This window comes from Gadus morhua, chromosome 12 (assembly GCF_902167405.1).
Source record: "Gadus morhua chromosome 12, gadMor3.0, whole genome shotgun sequence".
NCBI lineage: Eukaryota > Metazoa > Chordata > Actinopteri > Gadiformes > Gadidae > Gadus > Gadus morhua.
The window spans coordinates 6,413,947-6,438,495 of record NC_044059.1 but is presented as its reverse complement, the minus strand read 5'-3'; the positions used below and the strand labels follow the sequence as shown (position 1 = coordinate 6,438,495).

At 44.4% G+C, this 24,549-nt stretch overlaps 12 non-coding genes across 12 annotated transcripts; all 12 read right to left on the bottom strand.

Moving 5' to 3' along the window:
- Positions 1–1,351: 1,351 nt before the first annotated feature.
- Positions 1,352–1,470, bottom strand: LOC115556494 (5S ribosomal RNA). Its single transcript, XR_003979067.1, has one exon. It is a non-coding gene; the product is annotated as a 5S ribosomal RNA (ribosomal RNA).
- An 8,147-nt stretch (positions 1,471–9,617) lies between these two features.
- LOC115556493 (5S ribosomal RNA) lies at positions 9,618–9,736 on the bottom strand. The gene has a single exon (XR_003979066.1). It is a non-coding gene; the product is annotated as a 5S ribosomal RNA (ribosomal RNA).
- Positions 9,737–11,710: 1,974 nt separating this feature from the next.
- Positions 11,711–11,829, bottom strand: LOC115556410 (5S ribosomal RNA). Its single transcript, XR_003978994.1, has one exon. It is a non-coding gene; the product is annotated as a 5S ribosomal RNA (ribosomal RNA).
- Positions 11,830–13,808: 1,979 nt separating this feature from the next.
- On the bottom strand, positions 13,809–13,927 carry LOC115556409 (5S ribosomal RNA). Its single transcript, XR_003978993.1, has one exon. It is a non-coding gene; the product is annotated as a 5S ribosomal RNA (ribosomal RNA).
- Positions 13,928–14,449: 522 nt separating this feature from the next.
- On the bottom strand, positions 14,450–14,568 carry LOC115556492 (5S ribosomal RNA). The gene has a single exon (XR_003979065.1). It is a non-coding gene; the product is annotated as a 5S ribosomal RNA (ribosomal RNA).
- Positions 14,569–16,549: 1,981 nt separating this feature from the next.
- On the bottom strand, positions 16,550–16,668 carry LOC115556408 (5S ribosomal RNA). Its single transcript, XR_003978992.1, has one exon. It is a non-coding gene; the product is annotated as a 5S ribosomal RNA (ribosomal RNA).
- Positions 16,669–17,190: 522 nt separating this feature from the next.
- On the bottom strand, positions 17,191–17,309 carry LOC115556490 (5S ribosomal RNA). The gene has a single exon (XR_003979064.1). It is a non-coding gene; the product is annotated as a 5S ribosomal RNA (ribosomal RNA).
- Positions 17,310–19,292: 1,983 nt separating this feature from the next.
- LOC115556407 (5S ribosomal RNA) lies at positions 19,293–19,411 on the bottom strand. Its single transcript, XR_003978991.1, has one exon. It is a non-coding gene; the product is annotated as a 5S ribosomal RNA (ribosomal RNA).
- Positions 19,412–19,933: 522 nt separating this feature from the next.
- LOC115556489 (5S ribosomal RNA) lies at positions 19,934–20,052 on the bottom strand. The gene has a single exon (XR_003979063.1). It is a non-coding gene; the product is annotated as a 5S ribosomal RNA (ribosomal RNA).
- A 1,975-nt stretch (positions 20,053–22,027) lies between these two features.
- On the bottom strand, positions 22,028–22,146 carry LOC115556406 (5S ribosomal RNA). Its single transcript, XR_003978990.1, has one exon. It is a non-coding gene; the product is annotated as a 5S ribosomal RNA (ribosomal RNA).
- A 522-nt stretch (positions 22,147–22,668) lies between these two features.
- LOC115556488 (5S ribosomal RNA) lies at positions 22,669–22,787 on the bottom strand. The gene has a single exon (XR_003979062.1). It is a non-coding gene; the product is annotated as a 5S ribosomal RNA (ribosomal RNA).
- Positions 22,788–23,417: 630 nt separating this feature from the next.
- Positions 23,418–23,536, bottom strand: LOC115556486 (5S ribosomal RNA). The gene has a single exon (XR_003979060.1). It is a non-coding gene; the product is annotated as a 5S ribosomal RNA (ribosomal RNA).
- Positions 23,537–24,549: the final 1,013 nt, after the last annotated feature.

Below are 24,549 nucleotides of genomic sequence, written 5' to 3'. Positions count from 1 at the left end.
CCTTATCCATGTAAACGATTATTATGACATCTGAATTAATTAATGATCTGCAATACACTGCGTATGCGTGTGTGTGTGTGTGTGAGATGTTCAATGTTTGTACCAAGGTTAATGGTTAAAGTGTCAGAGAATTTTTTTATTTTTTTTAGACATCCAATAAAAACATTAATATTAACAGTTTTGGTTATTCTTTGGTGCTGTGTTGCTGTCATTTCTTCCACATTTTCTCGTCTCATTGAGAATTTCAAAATGTGCGAAACAGCGCCCCTCTAAGTTGTAAGTACTGAATACGCGGTCAAACACGACATTGCACACTGTATGTCCGTGAGGAAGCCAGCCCGAGATGGCATCCCTTGGGGAAGAAAAAGAAGAAGGATTAACCTATCAGGTGAGGCTACCGTCATGACACTGCCCTCCTGTGATTAGTCAGCAGGGTGCAAAGGGAAGCCACCGGGCCCTATGCTTCACACCAATCAAATCAAAGCATCAACGTCAACGTAAACAAATATCGGGAGATTTGCACTTTTATCATTTTATCGTATAAGCAAGTGCAGTTATGGAGGGTTGAGATTTAGAGTATTTAGTAAAATTTAACCAAACTGCCACATGGGAAGCAACTAAAAATTGAATCTGACTGCAGGCCAATGCCGAAGCTTCAGCTGCGTGCACGGAGAGAAAGATGAGTAGTTATCGCACTTTCAATGAGGAGAACTATGTCCTCACCGACTGGTAGCGCTGAACTTCAGCTGCTATTTTGCTGGCCATGTCTTCTTTTTCGTAAAGATTCATGCACCCTGAACAATCCCTGGGTCTCTTATAGACCTCTTCGCCACCATGAAAGACAGGAGAATGGCCTTCATCTACAAACGGGGTGAGTAAAATACCCACCTCCCGGTGTGGCATACACTTTTACAAAATCAATCATTAGTTAAATAGAAACGGCAGTAATTGATTCAGTAGGACTCCTTATCCATGTGAACGATTATTGTGACATCTGAATTAATTAATTAATTATCTGCAATACACTGCGTGTGCGTGTGATGTTAAATGTTTGAACCAAGGTGAACGGTTAAAGTGTCAGAGAATGGGTGGGTATTTTCGCCGTCCTCCCATGATCTGAAGTGCGTGTGCGTGTTCGTGTGGGTGAAAGTTTAAGTAATGTAGAACTGTCGTTTCAGCTCTCTGGTGCTCCCTGCTGGCAGTATCAGTATACCGTCCTCATGTTTCACAAAAATAGTTTTGAGAGACGTTGTCAGTCTTTGTATGTTGCTTAAATTCTCCCAAACGGTTGGCAGTAAAGATCAGCTCACGGTAGGCCACGGAGGCAATGAGCTCGAGTTGAAAAAGAAAAAGCTTACAGCACCTGGTATTCCCAGGCGGTCTCCCATCCAAGTACTAACCAGGCCCGACCCTGCTTAGCTTCCGAGATCAGACGAGATCGGGCGTGTTCAGGGTGGTATGGCCGTAAGCAATTATTGCTGCCGCAAAACCAGGTTTTATACAGTAGCACATAAGGAGTGAGAAAGCGGCTGAGGCCCGACGTTACACTTTTACAAAAACAATCATGAGTTAAATAGAAACGGCAGTACTTGATTTAGTAGGACTCCTTATCCGTGTCAACGATTATTAGGACATCTGACTTAATTAATTATCTGCAATACACTGCGTGTGTGTGTGTGTGTGTGTGTGTGTGTGTGTGTGTGTGTGTGTGTGTGTGTGTGTGTGTGTGTGTGTGTGTGTGTGTGTGTGTGTGTGTGTGTGTGTGTGTGTGTGTGCAACCCGGTATCACGCCAAGGCGTAAGGATACATACGTGCGTCCACATCGCAAGGCGTGTTCAGGTTCACGCTTTGCCTGACCAAAGCGTCACCCTGAACACGCGTCCTTCTCCATTCGAAATGAATGGGGGAATAGCACCAACAGGGGGCGATACGTTCTCCTAGCATTTGGTGAAATTATTACGTAGCCATATTAATCGTTATTATCTGAATGGGAAATGCAATATTTTAGGACAGATACACCATTAAACGTTTTTCTAATGACCTTTCTAGCGAGAAATGTACATTTTCCTTTCATAATATTCAGTCAGTGGTTGTGTCTGATCTTTAGTTTTATAGTTATTGGGAAGATTTTATCGGCTCGCTCGCATGTTTCAACGACGTCACGTTGCTAGGGACGCTGCTTTCGCTAAACTAGCAGCTCACGTGTTTCCTGCGTTTGTGTTATTAAACCGTTACTTTATGTAACTTTAAATGATATCATCGTGTTAGAAACACGTATATCTGAGAGCAGGGGTGAAGTATTGTGTAGATTGCTGTCAGGTTAGCCTGCTGCAGCCACATCCTCTCGGTACAGTTGTTATCATTTAGCATTAACTAAGCCTGGCCACCAGCGAAGAAGAAGAAGCCGGTCCTCGCCTCCGTTTCTATTCGCGTGCTTGTGCGTGCTCGTGTGCTCGTGGACTCGTGAAACGTCATCAGTCGGGGGGGGGAGACACGTTTGTTGATGGGGGGGGAGACACGTTTGTAGGGGGGGGGCACGCTCGACAACGAGAGTTGGTTTTTATTGAACGCTCGACAACGAGAGTTGGTTTTTATTGAACGAGACTTCAACACGGAACAGCTGCACGAAACGATGGTCACGTCACTCTCGGTGACGGTGTCGACAATAATGAACACACGAACAATGTTAATAGAACAACACACAACCACATAACATCCCGAACCCATTAACCCCACTTAATCCTAACAACAAAACAAGTTAACAAAAGCCCCATTTGTCAACTGAGAACCCCAATTCCCAGAATCCCCCGCGGCTCCGGAACACGGCGTAGCTTATATTAATCTTTATCATCTGAATGGGAAATGCAATATTTTAGGACAGATACACCATTAAACGCGTTTCTAATGACATTTCTAGCGAGAAATGTACATTTTCCTTACATAATCTTCAGTCAGTGAATGTGTATGATCTTTATTCATCTTTATTATCTGAATGGGAAATGCAATATTTTAGGACAGATACACCATTAAACGCGTTTCTATTGACTTTTCTAGCGAGAAATGTACATTTTCCTTACATAATCTTCAGTCAGTGAATGTGTATGATCTTTATTAATCTTTATTATCTGAATGGGAAATGCAATATTTTAGGACCGATTCACCGTTAAACGTGTTTCTAATAACATTTCTAGCGAGAAATATACTTTTTACTTGCATAATCTTCAGTCAGTGATTGTGTCTGATCTTTAGTTTTATAGTTATTAGGATTTGATCGGCTCGCTCGCATGTTTCAACGACGTCAGGTTGCTTTCGCTAAACTAGCAGCTCACGTGCTTCCTGCGTTTGTGTTATTAAACTGTTACTTTATGTAACTTTTAATGATATCATCTTGTTAGAAACACGTATATCTGAGAGCCAACCCAGTCGCCAAAAGCATACGTTGACAGTGTACTTTTCGTGAACACTGGATTACGTCGCATTTCAACATAAAATAGCGTGTTATACACACACACACACACACACACACACACACACACACGCACGCACGCACAGACACACACACACACACACACACACACACACACACACACAAGCACACACACGCACGCACAGACACAGATACACACACACACACACACACACACACACACACACACACACACACACACACACACACACACACACACACACACACACACACACGCACACGGTGCATTTCGCTGCTAAAACAACAACAAAAAAATATTCCCTCAAATATTATTACTTTCAAAACGTTGGCCAAAATGGCCAATAATATCATTTTTTATTTGGGATGCTTCTAGGACATTTTGGGTGGATTTTGAACGGTATGTGGGGGGCACGTTTTTTGCAGGACCTGGCAACCCTGCGCTGTTGCCCGAGATCTGGATCCACCCCGGCGTGGTGCCGTCTCCTTTTGACCTTTTGACCCCAGACTTCTGGGGGAATCGCTGAATCAATTCATTAGTCAATCAGAAGCATGTAAATATTTTCCCGGTGGCGTAAGAGGACGAACAAGGTGTCCTTCAACATCTACGCTTCCAGGAGATTGCAATGGTGCCACACATGAGCATATTCGAACATGTTTAATGGTAGTAATTAGCTGTCGAAATTGGAGGCCTTAATCAATACTGAGCAGCTATTGATTTGCTTCCCGATAAAGATTTGTCACAAATGACATGTTATTTAGCATCTACACGTTGAGCTGAGTCCAATGACACCAAGAACGACACTCTAGCTAATGGTAACATGTATTTTACATGGTACACCTAGGTCTAGGACATGATCTCGGTGTAGCAAGAGGCCGAGTTTGATCTCATTGGACTCAGCTTAACATGTAGATGCTAATTAACATGTAATTTGTCAAAAATCTCCATCGGGAAGCAAATCTATAGCTGGTCATTATTGATAAAGGCCTCCAAAATCGACAGCTAATTACTACCCCGAAACATATTCAAATATGATCATGTGTGGCACTGTTGCAATCGTCTCGAAACTTAGATGTCAAAGGACACCTTGTTTGCTCTGTTGCACCACCACCGGGAAGATATTTTCATACTTCTAATGGATTGATTCATATTTTAAGGTTCTCGGAGTGGGACTTTAAGTGGCTGCAGCAGAAGTGTTGAGACGAAAGATGATATCAAGAGATTTATAGAATATTCCCATTCACATTATGATTCTTCGTCGTAACATCCGACCAAACATCCTTTACATTCACAGAGCGAAGATTAAGAAAGTCCAGGCTCAGCAAGTGCTCCATCTCGTTGCACCTGCACCCAGCGGCTCGCTTGCAAGATTTTGGCCTGAAGTTCTTCCCAGACCTACACCCTAGCCATCCAACATGCATATCTGAGAATCAGGCCTCTCTTTAATAATGACAAAAAGTTACGAGAGAAACACACATTAACTTTTTGTTATCTCATAAGCGGCGTGGTGCCGGCTCCTTTTGACCTTTTGACCCCCGACTTCAAAAACGTGGCCACAGGCCAGCTGTGTCTACACACCTTTAGCCACAAATGTACACCTCCATCCCACAAAAAATGGGGACTAGAAACGAACCTCTGTCTTATGTACATTTACTGTACTGTTGGAGGTCACGCCCCTTTGCCGACCTTTTCGAGATAGCTAGGGATGCTAAAATGTTTACACACATTTCCCGGGGCCCCGTGTACGACATATCCGAGATTTGGAGTTCTAGCCCTTAGAGAAAAAAAGTTTTCCCAAATGGAGTGTCATTTGGACAAAGCCTCTCAGAAGTGTAGCCTGCAAGACCTAATGGTTCAGAATGTGGTGGAAAAACAGTTTTTGAGATAGGAAGGTCCTACCGCCCTGAAATTTGAATACCTTATTCTAGGGCCTAACTGGGACCTCCGCACCGAAACTTGGCCCGGTCGGACCCCGAGGGCATGAAGGGGGGGCCCTTCCTGCCCGAGACTTGGCCCAGTCAGACCCCGAGGGCAGGCCCCCCCTTCCTGCCCTCGGGGTCCGACCGGGCCAAGTTTCGGTGCGGAGGTCCCAGTTGGGCCCTAGAATAAGGTATTCAAATTTCAGGGCGGTAGGACCTTCCTATCTCAAAAACTGTTTTTCCACCACATTCTGAACCATTAGGTCTTGCAGGCTACACTTCTGAGAGGCTTTGTCCAAATGACACTCCATTTGGGAAAACTTTTTTTCTCTAAGGGCTAGAACTCCAAATCTCGGATATGTCGTACACGGGGCCCCGGGAAATGTGTGTAAACATTTTAGCATCCCTAGCTATCTCGAAAAGTTCGGCAAAGGGGCGTGACCTCCAACAGTACAGTAAATGTACATAAGACAGAGGTTCGTTTCTAGTCCCCATTTTTTGTGGGATGGAGGTGTACATTTGTGGCTAAAGGTGTGTAGACACAGCTGGCCTGTGGCCACGTTTTTGAAGTCGGGGGTCAAAAGGTCAAAAGGAGCCGGCACCACGCCGCTTATGAGATAACAAAAAGTTAATGTGTGTTTCTCTCATAACTTTTTGTCATTATTAAAGAGAGGCCTGATTCTCAGATATGCATGTTGGATGGCTAGGGTGTAGGTCTGGGAAAAACTTCAGGCCAAAATCTTGCAAGCGAGCCGCTGGGTGCAGGTGCAACGAGATGGAGCACTTGCTGAGCCTGGACTTTCTTAATCTTCGCTCTGTGAATGTAAAGGATGTTTGGTCGGATGTTACGACGAAGAATCATAATGTGAATGGGAATATTCTATAAATCTCTTGATATCATCTTTCGTCTCAACACTTCTGCTGCAGCCACTTAAAGTCTCACTCCGAGAACCTTAAAATATGAATCAATCCATTAGAAGTATGAAAATATCTTCCCGTGGTGCAACAGAGCAAACAAGGTGTCCTTTGACATCTACGTTTCGAGACGATTGCAACAGTGCCACACATGATCATATTTGAATATGTTTCGGGGTAGTAATTAGCTGTCGATTTTGGAGGCCTTTATCAATAATGACCAGCTATAGATTTGCTTCCCGATGGAGATTTTTGACAAATTACATGTTAATTAGCATCTACACGTTAAGCTGAGTCCAATGAGATCAAACTCAGCCTCTTGCTACACCGAGATCATGTCCTAGACCTAGGTGTACCATGTAAAATACATGTTACCATTAGCTAGAGTGTCGTTCTTGGTGTCATTGGACTCAGCTCAACGTGTAGATGCTAAATAACATGTCATTTGTGACAAATCTTTATCGGGAAGCAAATCAATAGCTGCTCAGTATTGATTAAGGCCTCCAATTTCGACAGCTAATTACTACCATTAAACATGTTCGAATATGCTCATGTGTGGCACCGTTGCAATCTCCTGGAAGCGTAGATGTTGAAGGACACCTTGTTCGTCCTCTTACGCCACCGGGAAAATATTTACATGCTTCTGATTGACTAATGAATTGATTCAGCGATTCCCCCAGAAGTCTGGGGTCAAAAGGTCAAAAGGAGACGGCACCACGCCGGGGTGGATCCAGATCTCGGGCAACAGCGCAGGGTTGCCAGGTCCTGCAAAAAACGTGCCCCCCACATACCGTTCAAAATCCACCCAAAATGTCCTAGAAGCATCCCAAATAAAAAATGATATTATTGGCCATTTTGGCCAACGTTTTGAAAGTAATAATATTTGAGGGAATATTTTTTTGTTGTTGTTTTAGCAGCGAAATGCACCGTGTGCGTGTGTGTGTGTGTGTGTGTGTGTGTGTGTGTGTGTGTGTGTGTGTGTGTGTGTGTGTGTGTGTGTGTGCTTGTGTGTGTGTGTGTGTGTGTGTGTGTGTGTGTGTGTGTGTGTGTGTGTGTGTGTGTGTGTGTGTGTGTGCGTGCGTGCGTGCGTGCGTGTGTGTGTATAACACGCTATTTTATGTTGAAATGCGACGTAATCCAGTGTTCACGAAAAGTACACTGTCAACGTATGCTTTTGGCGACTGGGTTGGCTCTCAGATATACGTGTTTCTAACAAGATGATATCATTAAAAGTTACATAAAGTAACAGTTTAATAACACAAACGCAGGAAGCACGTGAGCTGCTAGTTTAGCGAAAGCAACCTGACGTCGTTGAAACATGCGAGCGAGCCGATCAAATCCTAATAACTATAAAACTAAAGATCAGACACAATCACTGATTGAAGATTATGCAAGTAAAAAGTATATTTCTCGCTAGAAATGTTATTAGAAACACGTTTAACGGTGAATCGGTCCTAAAATATTGCATTTCCCATTCAGATAATAAAGATTAATAAAGATCATACACATTCACTGACTGAAGATTATGTAAGGAAAATGTACATTTCTCGCTAGAAAAGTCAATAGAAACGCGTTTAATGGTGTATCTGTCCTAAAATATTGCATTTCCCATTCAGATAATAAAGATGAATAAAGATCATACACATTCACTGACTGAAGATTATGTAAGGAAAATGTACATTTCTCGCTAGAAATGTCATTAGAAACGCGTTTAATGGTGTATCTGTCCTAAAATATTGCATTTCCCATTCAGATGATAAAGATTAATATAAGCTACACCGTGTTCCGGAGCCGCGGGGGATTCTGGGAATTGGGGTTCTCAGTTGACAAATGGGGCTTTTGTTAACTTGTTTTGTTGTTAGGATTAAGTGGGGTTAATGGGTTCGGGATGTTATGTGGTTGTGTGTTGTTCTATTAACATTGTTCGTGTGTTCATTATTGTCGACACCGTCACCGAGAGTGACGTGACCATCGTTTCGTGCAGCTGTTCCGTGTTGAAGTCTCGTTCAATAAAAACCAACTCTCGTTGTCGGGCGTTCAATAAAAACCAACTCTCGTTGTCGAGCGTGCCCCCCCCCTACAAACGTGTCTCCCCCCCCCATCAACAAACGTGTCCCCCCCCCCCCGACTGATGACGTTTCACGAGTCCACGAGCACACGAGCACGCACAAGCACGCGAATAGAAACGGAGGCGAGGACCGGCTTCTTCTTCTTCGCTGGTGGCCAGGCTTAGTTAATGCTAAATGATAACAACTGTACCGAGAGGATGTGGCTGCAGCAGGCTAACCTGACAGCAATCTACACAATACTTCACCCCTGCTCTCAGATATACGTGTTTCTAACACGATGATATCATTTAAAGTTACATAAAGTAACGGTTTAATAACACAAACGCAGGAAACACGTGAGCTGCTAGTTTAGCGAAAGCAGCGTCCCTAGTAACGTGACGTCGTTGAAACATGCGAGCGAGCCGATAAAATCTTCCCAATAACTATAAAACTAAAGATCAGACACAACCACTGACTGAATATTATGAAAGGAAAATGTACATTTCTCGCTAGAAATGTCATTAGAAAAACGTTTAATGGTGTATCTGTCCTAAAATATTGCATTTCCCATTCAGATAATAACGATTAATATGGCTACGTAACAATTTCACCAAATGCTAGGAGAACGTATCGCCCCCTGTTGGTGCTATTCCCCCATTCATTTCGAATGGAGAAGGACGCGTGTTCAGGGTGACGCTTTGGTCAGGCAAAGCGTGAACCTGAACACGCCTTGCGATGTGGACGCAACTATGTATCCTTACGCCTTGGCGTGATACCGGGTTGGTGTGTGTGTGTGTGTGTGTGTGTGTGTGTGTGTGTGTGTGTGTGTGTGTGTGTGTGTGTGTGTGTGTGTGTGTGTGTGTGTGTGTGTGTGTGTGTGTGTGTGTGTGTGTGTGTGTGTGTGTGTGTGTGTGTGTGTGTGTGTGTGTGTGTGTGTGTGTGTGTGTGTGTGTGTGTGTGTGTGTGTGTGTGTGTGTGATGTTCAATGTTTGAACCAAGGTGAACGGTTAAAGTGTTAGAGAATGGGTGGGTATTTTCGCCGTCCTCCCATGATCTGAAGTGCGTGTGCGTGTTCGTGTGGGTGAAAGTTTAAGAAATGTAGAACTGTCGTTTCAGCTCTCTGGTGCTCCCTGCTGGCAGTATCACTATACCGTCCTCATGTTTCACAAAAATAGTTTTGAGAGACGTTTTCAGTCTTTGTATGTTGCTTAAATTCTCCCAAACGGTTGGCAGTAAAGATCAGCTCACGGTAGGCCACGGAGGCAATGAGCTCGAGTTGAAAAAGAAAAAGCTTACAGCACCTGGTATTCCCAGGCGGTCTCCCATCCAAGTACTAACCAGGCCCGACCCTGCTTAGCTTCCGAGATCAGACGAGATCGGGCGTGTTCAGGGTGGTATGGCCGTAAGCAATTATTGCTGCCGCAAAACCAGAATTTATACAGTAGCACGTAAGGAGTGAGGAGGCTGCTGAGGGCCGACGTTACACTATTACAAAAACAATCACTAGTTCAATAGAGACGGCAGTAATTGATTCAGTAGGAATCCTTATCCATGTAAACGATTATTATGACATCTGAATTAATTAATGATCTGCAATACACTGCGTATGCGTGTGTGTGTGTGTGTGTGTGTGTGTGTGTGTGTGTGTGTGTGTGTGTGTGTGTGTGTGTGTGTGTGTGTGTGTGTGTGTGTGTGTGTGTGTGTGTGTGTGTGTGTGTGTGATGTTTAATGTTTGTACCAAGGTTAATGGTTAAAGTGTCAGAGAATTCTTTCATTTTTTTTAGACATCCAATAAAAACATTAATATTAACAGTTTTGGTTATTCTTTGGTGCTGTGTTGCTGTCATTTCTTCCACATTTTCTCGTCTCATTGAGAATTTCAAAATGTGCGAAACAGCGCCCCTCTAAGTTGTAAGTACTGAATACGCGGTCAAACACGACATTGCACACTGTATGTCCGTGAGGAAGCCAGCCCGAGATGGCATCCCTTGGTGAAGAAAAAGAAGAAGGATTAACCTATCAGGCGAGGCTACCGTCATGACACTGCCCTCCTGTGATTAATCAGCAGGGTGCAAAGGGAAGCCACCGGGCCCTTTGCTTCACACCAATCAAATCAAAGCATCAACGTCAACGTAAACAAATATCGGGAGATTTGCACTTTTATCATTTTATCGTATAAGCAAGTGCAGTTATGGAGGGTTGAGATTTAGAGTATTTAGTAAAATTTAACCAAACTGCCACATGGGAAGCAACTAAAAATTGAATCTGACTGCAGGCCAATGCCGAAGCTTCAGCTGCGTGCACGGAGAGAAAGATGAGTGGTTATCGCACTTTCAATGAGGAGAACTATGTCCTCACCGACTGGTAGCGCTGAACTTCAGCTGCTATTTTGCTGGCCATGTCTTCTTTTTCGTAAAGATTCATGCACCCTGAACAATCCCTGGGTCTCTTATTGACCCCTTCGCCACCATGAAAGACAGGAGAATGGCCTTCATCTACAAACGGGGTGAGTAAAATACCCACCTCCCGGTGTGGCATTACTGTTCCCTGAGCTGTCCGTTTATTATTTTTTGTGTTATTGTATGTCTAATTGTGCATTGATTGTCTGGAATAAGTTGCATTGGTCAATCAAATGAAGTTGTTGTTTTATCGCGTTCGTTAACGCTGAGAATCAGCACCAGGGACAGCAGGGCTCAACCTGAACAGATGCGGCTGTGTTAGATTATAGCCGCTTGTTCAGGGTTGTCTTGTGTTATCTATTAAGTAGAGTTGTGTAAGGAACATTGTTTAGGATGACTGTGTGTGTGTGTGTGTGTGTGTGTGTGTGTGTGTGTGTGTGTGTGTGTGTGTGTGTGTGTGTGTGTGTGTGTGTGTGTGTGTGTGTGTGAGAGCGCGAAAGAGAGAGAGAGCGAGCACGTGTGTCTGTCAGATGACAGGCGTGTGTAAGTCCTGGTAACCAGGCGCTGAAATAGCTCTTGTAGTTATATTCAATCGATACAAGCTGCGACGTAGGCCTACTCTTTTCTGTCCCCCACCTTCAAAAAAGCATGTAGATTAAAGGTGTTGTCTCATTTGGCTTCCTCAAAAGAAATCCCCACGCCACGCCACTGGTATTTTCGCCGTCTTCCCATGGTCTTTGATTGATCTGAAGTGCGTGCGCGTGTTCGTGTGGGTGAAAGTTTAAGAAATGTAGAACTCTCGTTTCAGCTGTCTGGTGCTCCCTGCTGACAGTAGCCTATCACTATACCGTCCGCATGTTTCACAAAAACAGTTTAGAGAGACGGTGTCAGTCTTTGTATGTTGCTTAAATTCTCTCAAACGTTTGGCAGTAGACCTAAAGATCAGGTCACGGTAGGCAATGAGCTCGAGTGGAAAAAGAAAATGCTTACAGCACCTGGTATTCCCAGGCGGTCTCCCATCCAAGTACTAACCAGGCCCGACCCTGCTTAGCTTCCGAGATCAGACGAGATCGGGCGTGTTCAGGGTGGTATGGCCGTAAGCAATTATTGCTGCCGCAAAACCAGCATTTATACAGTAGCACGTAAGGAGTGAGGAGGCTGCTGAGGGCCGACGTTACACTATTACAAAAACAATCACTAGTTCAATAGAGACGGCAGTAATTGATTCAGTAGGAATCCTTATCCATGTAAACGATTATTATGACATCTGAATTAATTAATGATCTGCAATACACTGCGTATGCGTGTGTGTGTGTGTGTGTGTGTGTGTGTGTGTGTGTGTGTGTGTGTGTGTGTGTGTGTGTGTGTGTGTGTGTGTGTGTGTGTGTGTGTGTGTGTGTGTGTGTGTGTGTGTGATGATTAATGTTTGTACCAAGGTTAATGGTTAAAGTGTCAGAGAATTCTTTCATTTTTTTTAGACATCCAATAAAAACATTAATATTAACAGTTTTGGTTATTCTTTGGTGCTGTGTTGCTGTCATTTCTTCCACATTTTCTCGTCTCATTGAGAATTTCAAAATGTGCGAAACAGCGCCCCTCTAAGTTGTAAGTACTGAATACACGGTCAAACACGACATTGCACACTGTATGTCCGTGAGGAAGCCTGCCCGAGATGGCATCCCTTGGTGAAGAAAAAGAAGAAGGATTAACCTATCAGGTGAGGCTACCGTCATGACACTGCCCTCCTGTGATTAATCAGCAGGGTGCAAAGGGAAGCCACCGGGCCCTTTGCTTCACACCAATCAAATCAAAGCATCAACGTCAACGTAAACAAATATCGGGAGATTTGCACTTTTATCATTTTATCGTATAAGCAAGTGCAGTTATGGAGGGTTGAGATTTAGAGTATTTAGTAAAATTTAACCAAACTGCCACATGGGAAGCAACTAAAAATTGAATCTGACTGCAGGCCAATGCCGAAGCTTCAGCTGCGTGCACGGAGAGAAAGATGAGTGGTTATCGCACTTTCAATGAGGAGAACTATGTCCTCACCGACTGGTAGCGCTGAACTTCAGCTGCTATTTTGCTGGCCATGTCTTCTTTTTCGTAAAGATTCATGCACCCTGAACAATCCCTGGGTCTCTTATTGACCCCTTCGCCACCATGAAAGACAGGAGAATGGCCTTCATCTACAAACGGGGTGAGTAAAATACCCACCTCCCGGTGTGGCATTACTGTTCCCTGAGCTGTCCGTTTATTATTTTTTGTGTTATTGTATGTCTAATTGTGCATTGATTGTCTGGAATAAGTTGCATTGGTCAATCAAATGAAGTTGTTGTTTTATCGCGTTCGTTAACGCTGAGAATCAGCACCAGGGACAGCAGGGCTCACCTGAACAGATGCGGCTGTGTTAGATTATAGCCGCTTGTTCAGGGTTGTCTTGTGTTATCTATTAAGTAGAGTTGTGTAAGGAACATTGTTTAGGATGACTGTGTGTGTGTGTGTGTGTGTGTGTGTGTGTGTGTGTGTGTGTGTGTGTGTGTGTGTGTGTGTGTGTGTGTGTGTGTGTGTGTGTGTGTGTGTGTGTGAGAGCGCGAAAGAGAGAGAGAGCGAGCACGTGTGTCTGTCAGATGACAGGCGTGTGTAAGTCCTGGTAACCAGGCGCTGAAATAGCTCTTGTAGTTACATTCAATAGATACAAGCTGCGACGTAGGCCTACTCTTTTCTGTCCCCCACCTTCAAAAAAGCATGTAGATTAAAGGTGTTGTCTCATTTGGCTTCCTCAAAAGAAATCCCCACGCCACGCCACTGGTATTTTCGCCGTCTTCCCATGGTCTTTGATTGATCTGAAGTGCGTGCGCGTGTTCGTGTGGGTGAAAGTTTAAGAAATGTAGAACTCTCGTTTCAGCTGTCTGGTGCTCCCTGCTGACAGTAGCCTATCACTACCGTCCGCATGTTTCACAAAAACAGTTTAGAGAGACGGTGTCAGTCTTTGTATGTTGCATAAATTCTCTCAAACGTTTGGCAGTAGGCCTAAAGATCAGGTCACGGTAGGCAATGAGCTCGAGTGGAAAAAGAAAATGCTTACAGCACCTGGTATTCCCAGGCGGTCTCCCATCCAAGTACTAACCAGGCCCGACCCTGCTTAGCTTCCGAGATCAGACGAGATCGGGCGTGTTCAGGGTGGTATGGCCGTAAGCAATTATTGCTGCAGCAAAACCAGCTTTTATACAGTAGCACATAAGGAGTGAGAAAGCTGCTGAGGCCCGACGTTACACTTTTACAAAATCAATCATTAGTTAAATAGAAACGGCAGTAATTGATTCAGTAGGACTCCTTATCCATGTGAACGATTATTGTGACATCTGAATTAATTAATTAATTATCTGCAATACACTGCGTGTGCGTGTGATGTTAAATGTTTGAACCAAGGTGAACGGTTAAAGTGTCAGAGAATGGGTGGGTATTTTCGCCGTCCTCCCATGATCTGAAGTGCGTGTGCGTGTTCGTGTGGGTGAAAGTTTAAGAAATGTAGAACTGTCGTTTCAGCTCTCTGGTGCTCCCTGCTGGCAGTATCACTATACCGTCCTCATGTTTCACAAAAATAGTTTTGAGAGACGTTGTCAGTCTTTGTATGTTGCTTAAATTCTCCCAAACGGTTGGCAGTAAAGATCAGCTCACGGTAGGCCACGGAGGCAATGAGCTCGAGTTGAAAAAGAAAAAGCTTACAGCACCTGGTATTCCCAGGCGGTCTCCCATCCAAGTACTAACCAGGCCCGACCCTGCTTAGCTTCCGAGATCAGACGAGATCGGGCGTGTTCAGGGTGGTATGGCCGTAAGCAATTATTGCTGCCGCAAAACCAGCATTTATACAGTAGCACGTAAGGAGTGAGGAGGCTGCTGAGGGCCGACGTTACACTATTACAAAAACAATCACTAGTTCAATAGAGACGGCAGTAATTGATTCAGTAGGAATCCTTATCCATGTAAACGATTATTATGACATCTGAATTAATTAATGATCTGCAATACACTGCGTATGCGTGTGTGTGTGTGTGTGTGTGTGTGTGTGTGTGTGTGTGTGTGTGTGTGTGTGTGTGTGTGTGTGTGTGTGTGTGTGTGTGTGTGTGTGTGTGTGTGTGTGTGTGTGTGTGTGTGTGTGTGTGTGTGATGTTTAATGTTTGTACCAAGGTTAATGGTTAAAGTGTCAGAGAATTCTTTCATTTTTTTTAGACATCCAATAAAAACATTAATATTAACAGTTTTGGTTATTCTTTGGTGCTGTGTTGCTGTCATTTCTTCCACATTTTCTCGTCTCATTGAGAATTTCAAAATGTGCGAAACAGCGCCCCTCTAAGTTGTAAGTACTGAATACACGGTCAAACACGACATTGCACACTGTATGTCCGTGAGGAAGCCTGCCCGAGATGGCATCCCTTGGTGAAGAAAAAGAAGAAGGATTAACCTATCAGGTGAGGCTACCGTCATGACACTGCCCTCCTGTGATTAATCAGCAGGGTGCAAAGGGAAGCCACCGGGCCCTTTGCTTCACACCAATCAAATCAAAGCATCAACGTCAACGTAAACAAATATCGGGAGATTTGCACTTTTATCATTTTATCGTATAAGCAAGTGCAGTTATGGAGGGTTGAGATTTAGAGTATTTAGTAAAATTTAACCAAACTGCCACATGGGAAGCAACTAAAAATTGAATCTGACTGCAGGCCAATGCCGAAGCTTCAGCTGCGTGCACGGAGAGAAAGATGAGTGGTTATCGCACTTTCAATGAGGAGAACTATGTCCTCACCGACTGGTAGCGCTGAACTTCAGCTGCTATTTTGCTGGCCATGTCTTCTTTTTCGTAAAGATTCATGCACCCTGAACAATCCCTGGGTCTCTTATTGACCCCTTCGCCACCATGAAAGACAGGAGAATGGCCTTCATCTACAAACGGGGTGAGTAAAATACCCACCTCCCGGTGTGGCATTACTGTTCCCTGAGCTGTCCGTTTATTATTTTTTGTGTTATTGTATGTCTAATTGTGCATTGATTGTCTGGAATAAGTTGCATTGGTCAATCAAATGAAGTTGTTGTTTTATCGCGTTCGTTAACGCTGAGAATCAGCACCAGGGACAGCAGGGCTCACCTGAACAGATGCGGCTGTGTTAGATTATAGCCGCTTGTTCAGGGTTGTCTTGTGTTATCTATTAAGTAGAGTTGTGTAAGGAACATTGTTTAGGATGACTGTGTGTGTGTGTGTGTGTGTGTGTGTGTGTGTGTGTGTGTGTGTGTGTGTGTGTGTGTGTGTGTGTGTGTGTGTGTGTGTGAGAGCGCGAAAGAGAGAGAGAGCGAGCACGTGTGTCTGTCAGATGACAGGCGTGTGTAAGTCCTGGTAACCAGGCGCTGAAATAGCTCTTGTAGTTACATTCAATAGATACAAGCTGCGACGTAGGCCTACTCTTTTCTGTCCCCCACCTTCAAAAAAGCATGTAGATTAAAGGTGTTGTCTCATTTGGCTTCCTCAAAAGAAATCCCCACGCCACGCCACTGGTATTTTCGCCGTCTTCCCATGGTCTTTGATTGATCTGAAGTGCGTGCGCGTGTTCGTGTGGGTGAAAGTTTAAGAAATGTAGAACTCTCGTTTCAGCTGTCTGGTGCTCCCTGCTGACAGTAGCCTATCACTATACCGTCCGCATGTTTCACAAAAACAGTTTAGAGAGACGGTGTCAGTCTTTGTATGTTGCTTAAATTCTCTCAAACGTTTGGCAGTAGGCCTAAAGATCAGGTCACGGTAGGCAATGAGCTCGAGTGGAAAAAGAAAATGCTTACAGCACCTGGTATTCCCAGGCGGTCTCCCATCCAAGTACTAACCAGGCCCGACCCTGCTTAGCTTCCGAGATCAGACGAGATCGGGCGTGTTCAGGGTGGTATGGCCGTAAGCAATTATTGCTGCAGCAAAACCAGCTTTTATACAGTAGCACATAAGGAGTGAGAAAGCTGCTGAGGCCCGACGTTACACTTTTACAAAATCAATCATTAGTTAAATAGAAACGGCAGTAATTGATTCAGTAGGACTCCTTATCCATGTGAACGATTATTGTGACATCTGAATTAATTAATTAATTATCTGCAATACACTGCGTGTGCGTGTGATGTTAAATGTTTGAACCAAGGTGAACGGTTAAAGTGTCAGAGAATGGGTGGGTATTTTCGCCGTCCTCCCATGATCTGAAGTGCGTGTGCGTGTTCGTGTGGGTGAAAGTTTAAGAAATGTAGAACTGTCGTTTCAGCTCTCTGGTGCTCCCTGCTGGCAGTATCACTATACCGTCCTCATGTTTCACAAAAATAGTTTTGAGAGACGTTGTCAGTCTTTGTATGTTGCTTAAATTCTCCCAAACGGTTGGCAGTAAAGATCAGCTCACGGTAGGCCACGGAGGCAATGAGCTCGAGTTGAAAAAGAAAAAGCTTACAGCACCTGGTATTCCCAGGCGGTCTCCCATCCAAGTACTAACCAGGCCCGACCCTGCTTAGCTTCCGAGATCAGACGAGATCGGGCGTGTTCAGGGTGGTATGGCCGTAAGCAATTATTGCTGCCGCAAAACCAGCATTTATACAGTAGCACGTAAGGAGTGAGGAGGCTGCTGAGGGCCGACGTTACACTATTACAAAAACAATCACTAGTTCAATAGAGACGGCAGTAATTGATTCAGTAGGAATCCTTATCCATGTAAACGATTATTATGACATCTGAATTAATTAATGATCTGCAATACACTGCGTATGCGTGTGTGTGTGTGTGTGTGTGTGTGTGTGTGTGTGTGTGTGTGTGTGTGTGTGTGTGTGTGTGTGTGTGTGTGTGTGTGTGTGTGTGTGTGTGTGTGTGTGTGTGTGTGTGTGTGTGTGTGTGATGTTTAATGTTTGTACCAAGGTTAATGGTTAAAGTGTCAGAGAATTCTTTCATTTTTTTTAGACATCCAATAAAAACATTAATATTAACAGTTTTGGTTATTCTTTGGTGCTGTGTTGCTGTCATTTCTTCCACATTTTCTCGTCTCATTGAGAATTTCAAAATGTGCGAAACAGCGCCCCTCTAAGTTGTAAGTACTGAATACACGGTCAAACACGACATTGCACACTGTATGTCCGTGAGGAAGCCTGCCCGAGATGGCATCCCTTGGTGAAGAAAAAGAAGAAGGATTAACCTATCAGGTGAGGCTACCGTCATGACACTGCCCTCCTGTGATTAATCAGCAGGGTGCAAAGGGAAGCCACCGGGCCCTTTGCTTCACACCAATCAAATCAAAGCATCAACGTCAACGTAAACAAATATCGGGAGATTTGCACTTTTATCATTTTATCGTATAAGCAAGTGCAGTTATGGAGGGTTGAGATTTAGAGTATTTAGTAAAATTTAACCAAACTGCCACATGGGAAGCAACTAAAAATTGAATCTGACTGCAGGCCAATGCCGAAGCTTCAGCTGCGTGCACGGAGAGAAAGATGAGTGGTTATCGCACTTTCAATGAGGAGAACTATGTCCTCACCGACTGGTAGCGCTGAACTTCAGCTGCTATTTTGCTGGCCATGTCTTCTTTTTCGTAAAGATTCATGCACCCTGAACAATCCCTGGGTCTCTTATTGACCCCTTCGCCACCATGAAAGACAGGAGAATGGCCTTCATCTACAAACGGGGTGAGTAAAATACCCACCTCCCGGTGTGGCATTACTGTTCCCTGAGCTGTCCGTTTATTATTTTTTGTGTTATTGTATGTCTAATTGTGCATTGATTGTCTGGAATAAGTTGCATTGGTCAATCAAATGAAGTTGTTGTTTTATCGCGTTCGTTAACGCTGAGAATCAGCACCAGGGACAGCAGGGCTCACCTGAACAGATGCGGCTGTGTTAGATTATAGCCGCTTGTTCAGGGTTGTCTTGTGTTATCTATTAAGTAGAGTTGTGTAAGGAACATTGTTTAGGATGACTGTGTGTGTGTGTGTGTGTGTGTGTGTGTGTGTGTGTGTGTGTGTGTGTGTGTGTGTGTGTGTGTGTGTGTGTGTGTGTGTGTGTGTGAGAGCGCGAAAGAGAGAGAGAGCGAGCACGTGTGTCTGTCAGATGACAGGCGTGTGTAAGTCCTGGTAACCAGGCGCTGAAATAGCTCTTGTAGTTACATTCAATAGATACAAGCTGCGACGTAGGCCTACTCTTTTCTGTCCCCCACCTTCAAAAAAGCATGTAGATTAAAGGTGTTGTCTCATTTGGCTTCCTCAAAAGAAATCCCCACGCCACGCCACTGGTATTTTCGCCGTCTTCCCATGGTCTTTGATTGATCTGAAGTGCGTGCGCGTGTTCGTGTGGGTGAAAGTTTAAGAAATGTAGAACTCTCGTTTCAGCTGTCTGGTGCTCCCTGCTGACAGTAGCCTATCACTATACCGTCCGCATGTTTCACAAAAACAGTTTAGAGAGACGGTGTCAGTCTTTGTATGTTGCTTAAATTCTCTCAAACGTTTGGCAGTAGGCCTAAAGATCAGGTCACGGTAGGCAATGAGCTCGAGTGGAAAAAGAAAATGCTTACAGCACCTGGTATTCCCAGGCGGTCTCCCATCCAAGTACTAACCAGGCCCGACCCTGCTTAGCTTCCGAGATCAGACGAGATCGGGCGTGTTCAGGGTGGTATGGCCGTAAGCAATTATTGCTGCAGCAAAACCAGCTTTTATACAGTAGCACATAAGGAGTGAGAAAGCTGCTGAGGCCCGACGTTACACTTTTACAAAATCAATCATTAGTTAAATAGAAACGGCAGTAATTGATTCAGTAGGACTCCTTATCCATGTGAACGATTATTGTGACATCTGAATTAATTAATTAATTATCTGCAATACACTGCGTGTGCGTGTGATGTTAAATGTTTGAACCAAGGTGAACGGTTAAAGTGTCAGAGAATGGGTGGGTATTTTCGCCGTCCTCCCATGATCTGAAGTGCGTGTGCGTGTTCGTGTGGGTGAAAGTTTAAGAAATGTAGAACTGTCGTTTCAGCTCTCTGGTGCTCCCTGCTGGCAGTATCACTATACCGTCCTCATGTTTCACAAAAATAGTTTTGAGAGACGTTGTCAGTCTTTGTATGTTGCTTAAATTCTCCCAAACGGTTGGCAGTAAAGATCAGCTCACGGTAGGCCACGGAGGCAATGAGCTCGAGTTGAAAAAGAAAAAGCTTACAGCACCTGGTATTCCCAGGCGGTCTCCCATCCAAGTACTAACCAGGCCCGACCCTGCTTAGCTTCCGAGATCAGACGAGATCGGGCGTGTTCAGGGTGGTATGGCCGTAAGCAATTATTGCTGCCGCAAAACCAGCATTTATACAGTAGCACGTAAGGAGTGAGGAGGCTGCTGAGGGCCGACGTTACACTATTACAAAAACAATCACTAGTTCAATAGAGACGGCAGTAATTGATTCAGTAGGAATCCTTATCCATGTAAACGATTATTATGACATCTGAATTAATTAATGATCTGCAATACACTGCGTATGCGTGTGTGTGTGTGTGTGTGTGTGTGTGTGTGTGTGTGCGTGTGTGTGTGTGTGTGTGTGTGTGTGTGTGTGTGTGTGTGTGTGTGTGTGTGTGTGTGTGTGTGTGTGTGTGTGTGTGTGTGATGTTTAATGTTTGTACCAAGGTTAATGGTTAAAGTGTCAGAGAATTCTTTCATTTTTTTTAGACATCCAATAAAAACATTAATATTAACAGTTTTGGTTATTCTTTGGTGCTGTGTTGCTGTCATTTCTTCCACATTTTCTCGTCTCATTGAGAATTTCAAAATGTGCGAAACAGCGCCCCTCTAAGTTGTAAGTACTGAATACACGGTCAAACACGACATTGCACACTGTATGTCCGTGAGGAAGCCTGCCCGAGATGGCATCCCTTGGTGAAGAAAAAGAAGAAGGATTAACCTATCAGGTGAGGCTACCGTCATGACACTGCCCTCCTGTGATTAATCAGCAGGGTGCAAAGGGAAGCCACCGGGCCCTTTGCTTCACACCAATCAAATCAAAGCATCAACGTCAACGTAAACAAATATCGGGAGATTTGCACTTTTATCATTTTATCGTATAAGCAAGTGCAGTTATGGAGGGTTGAGATTTAGAGTATTTAGTAAAATTTAACCAAACTGCCACATGGGAAGCAACTAAAAATTGAATCTGACTGCAGGCCAATGCCGAAGCTTCAGCTGCGTGCACGGAGAGAAAGATGAGTGGTTATCGCACTTTCAATGAGGAGAACTATGTCCTCACCGACTGGTAGCGCTGAACTTCAGCTGCTATTTTGCTGGCCATGTCTTCTTTTTCGTAAAGATTCATGCACCCTGAACAATCCCTGGGTCTCTTATTGACCCCTTCGCCACCATGAAAGACAGGAGAATGGCCTTCATCTACAAACGGGGTGAGTAAAATACCCACCTCCCGGTGTGGCATTACTGTTCCCTGAGCTGTCCGTTTATTATTTTTTGTGTTATTGTATGTCTAATTGTGCATTGATTGTCTGGAATAAGTTGCATTGGTCAATCAAATGAAGTTGTTGTTTTATCGCGTTCGTTAACGCTGAGAATCAGCACCAGGGACAGCAGGGCTCACCTGAACAGATGCGGCTGTGTTAGATTATAGCCGCTTGTTCAGGGTTGTCTTGTGTTATCTATTAAGTAGAGTTGTGTAAGGAACATTGTTTAGGATGACTGTGTGTGTGTGTGTGTGTGTGTGTGTGTGTGTGTGTGTGTGTGTGTGTGTGTGTGTGTGTGTGTGTGTGTGTGTGTGTGTGAGAGCGCGAGAGAGAGAGAGAGCGAGCACGTGTGTCTGTCAGATGACAGGCGTGTGTAAGTCCTGGTAACCAGGCGCTGAAATAGCTCTTGTAGTTACATTCAATAGATACAAGCTGCGACGTAGGCCTACTCTTTTCTGTCCCCCACCTTCAAAAAAGCATGTAGATTAAAGGTGTTGTCTCATTTGGCTTCCTCAAAAGAAATCCCCACGCCACGCCACTGGTATTTTCGCCGTCTTCCCATGGTCTTTGATTGATCTGAAGTGCGTGCGCGTGTTCGTGTGGGTGAAAGTTTAAGAAATGTAGAACTCTCGTTTCAGCTGTCTGGTGCTCCCTGCTGACAGTAGCCTATCACTATACCGTCCGCATGTTTCACAAAAACAGTTTAGAGAGACGGTGTCAGTCTTTGTATGTTGCTTAAATTCTCTCAAACGTTTGGCAGTAGGCCTAAAGATCAGGTCACGGTAGGCAATGAGCTCGAGTGGAAAAAGAAAATGCTTACAGCACCTGGTATTCCCAGGCGGTCTCCCATCCAAGTACTAACCAGGCCCGACCCTGCTTAGCTTCCGAGATCAGACGAGATCGGGCGTGTTCAGGGTGGTATGGCCGTAAGCAATTATTGCTGCAGCAAAACCAGCTTTTATACAGTAGCACATAAGGAGTGAGAAAGCTGCTGAGGCCCGACGTTACACTTTTACAAAATCAATCATTAGTTAAATAGAAACGGCAGTAATTGATTCAGTAGGACTCCTTATCCATGTGAACGATTATTGTGACATCTGAATTAATTAATTAATTATCTGCAATACACTGCGTGTGCGTGTGATGTTAAATGTTTGAACCAAGGTGAACGGTTAAAGTGTCAGAGAATGGGTGGGTATTTTCGCCGTCCTCCCATGATCTGAAGTGCGTGTGCGTGTGCGTGTGGGTGAAAGTTTAAGAAATGTAGAACTGTCGTTTCAGCTCTCTGGTGCTCCCTGCTGGCAGTATCACTATACCGTCCTCATGTTTCACAAAAATAGTTTTGAGAGACGTTGTCAGTCTTTGTATGTTGCTTAAATTCTCCCAAACGGTTGGCAGTAAAGATCAGCTCACGGTAGGCCACGGAGGCAATGAGCTCGAGTTGAAAAAGAAAAAGCTTACAGCACCTGGTATTCCCAGGCGGTCTCCCATCCAAGTACTAACCAGGCCCGACCCTGCTTAGCTTCCGAGATCAGACGAGATCGGGCGTGTTCAGGGTGGTATGGCCGTAAGCAATTATTGCTGCCGCAAAACCAGCTATTTATACAGTAGCACGTAAGGAGTGAGGAAGGCGGCTGAGGCCCGACGTTACACTTTTACAAAAACAATCATGAGTTAAATAGAAACGGCAGTACTTGATTTAGTAGGACTCCTTATCCGTGTCAACGATTATTAGGACATCTGACTTAATTAATTATCTGCAATACACTGCGTGTGCGTGTGTGTGCGTGTGTGTGCGTGCGTGTGCGTGTGTGTGCGTGTGCGTGTGCGTGTGCGTGTGCGTGTGCGTGTGTGTGTGTGTGTGTGTGTGTGTGTGTGTGTGTGTGTGTGTGATGTTCAATGTTTGAACCAAGGTGAACGGTTAAAGTGTTAGAGAATGGGTGGGTATTTTCGCCGTCCTCCCATGATCTGAAGTGCGTGTGCGTGTTCGTGTGGGTGAAAGTTTAAGAAATGTAGAACTGTCGTTTCAGCTCTCTGGTGCTCCCTGCTGGCAGTATCACTATACCGTCCTCATGTTACACAAAAATAGTTTTGAGAGACGTTTTCAGTCTTTGTATGTTGCTTAAATTCTCCCAAACGGTTGGCAGTAAAGATCAGCTCACGGTAGGCCACGGAGGCAATGAGCTCGAGTTGAAAAAGAAAAAGCTTACAGCACCTGGTATTCCCAGGCGGTCTCCCATCCAAGTACTAACCAGGCCCGACCCTGCTTAGCTTCCGAGATCAGACGAGATCGGGCGTGTTCAGGGTGGTATGGCCGTAAGCAATTATTGCTGCCGCAAAACCAGCATTTATACAGTAGCACGTAAGGAGTGAGGAGGCTGCTGAGGGCCGACGTTACACTATTACAAAAACAATCACTAGTTCAATAGAGACGGCAGTAATTGATTCAGTAGGAATCCTTATCCATGTAAACGATTATTATGACATCTGAATTAATTAATGATCTGCAATACACTGCGTATGCGTGTGTGTGTGTGTGTGTGTGTGTGTGTGTGTGTGTGTGTGTGTGTGTGTGTGTGTGTGTGTGTGTGTGTGTGTGTGTGTGTGTGTGTGTGTGTGTGTGTGTGTGTGTGTGTGTGTGTGATGTTTAATGTTTGTACCAAGGTTAATGGTTAAAGTGTCAGAGAATTCTTTCATTTTTTTTAGACATCCAATAAAAACATTAATATTAACAGTTTTGGTTATTCTTTGGTGCTGTGTTGCTGTCATTTCTTCCACATTTTCTCGTCTCATTGAGAATTTCAAAATGTGCGAAACAGCGCCCCTCTAAGTTGTAAGTACTGAATACACGGTCAAACACGACATTGCACACTGTATGTCCGTGAGGAAGCCTGCCCGAGATGGCATCCCTTGGTGATGAAAAAGAAGAAGGATTAACCTATCAGGTGAGGCTACCGTCATGACACTGCCCTCCTGTGATTAATCAGCAGGGTGCAAAGGGAAGCCACCGGGCCCTTTGCTTCACACCAATCAAATCAAAGCATCAACGTCAACGTAAACAAATATCGGGAGATTTGCACTTTTATCATTTTATCGTATAAGCAAGTGCAGTTATGGAGGGTTGAGATTTAGAGTATTTAGTAAAATTTAACCAAACTGCCACATGGGAAGCAACTAAAAATTGAATCTGACTGCAGGCCAATGCCGAAGCTTCAGCTGCGTGCACGGAGAGAAAGATGAGTGGTTATCGCACTTTCAATGAGGAGAACTATGTCCTCACCGACTGGTAGCGCTGAACTTCAGCTGCTATTTTGCTGGCCATGTCTTCTTTTTCG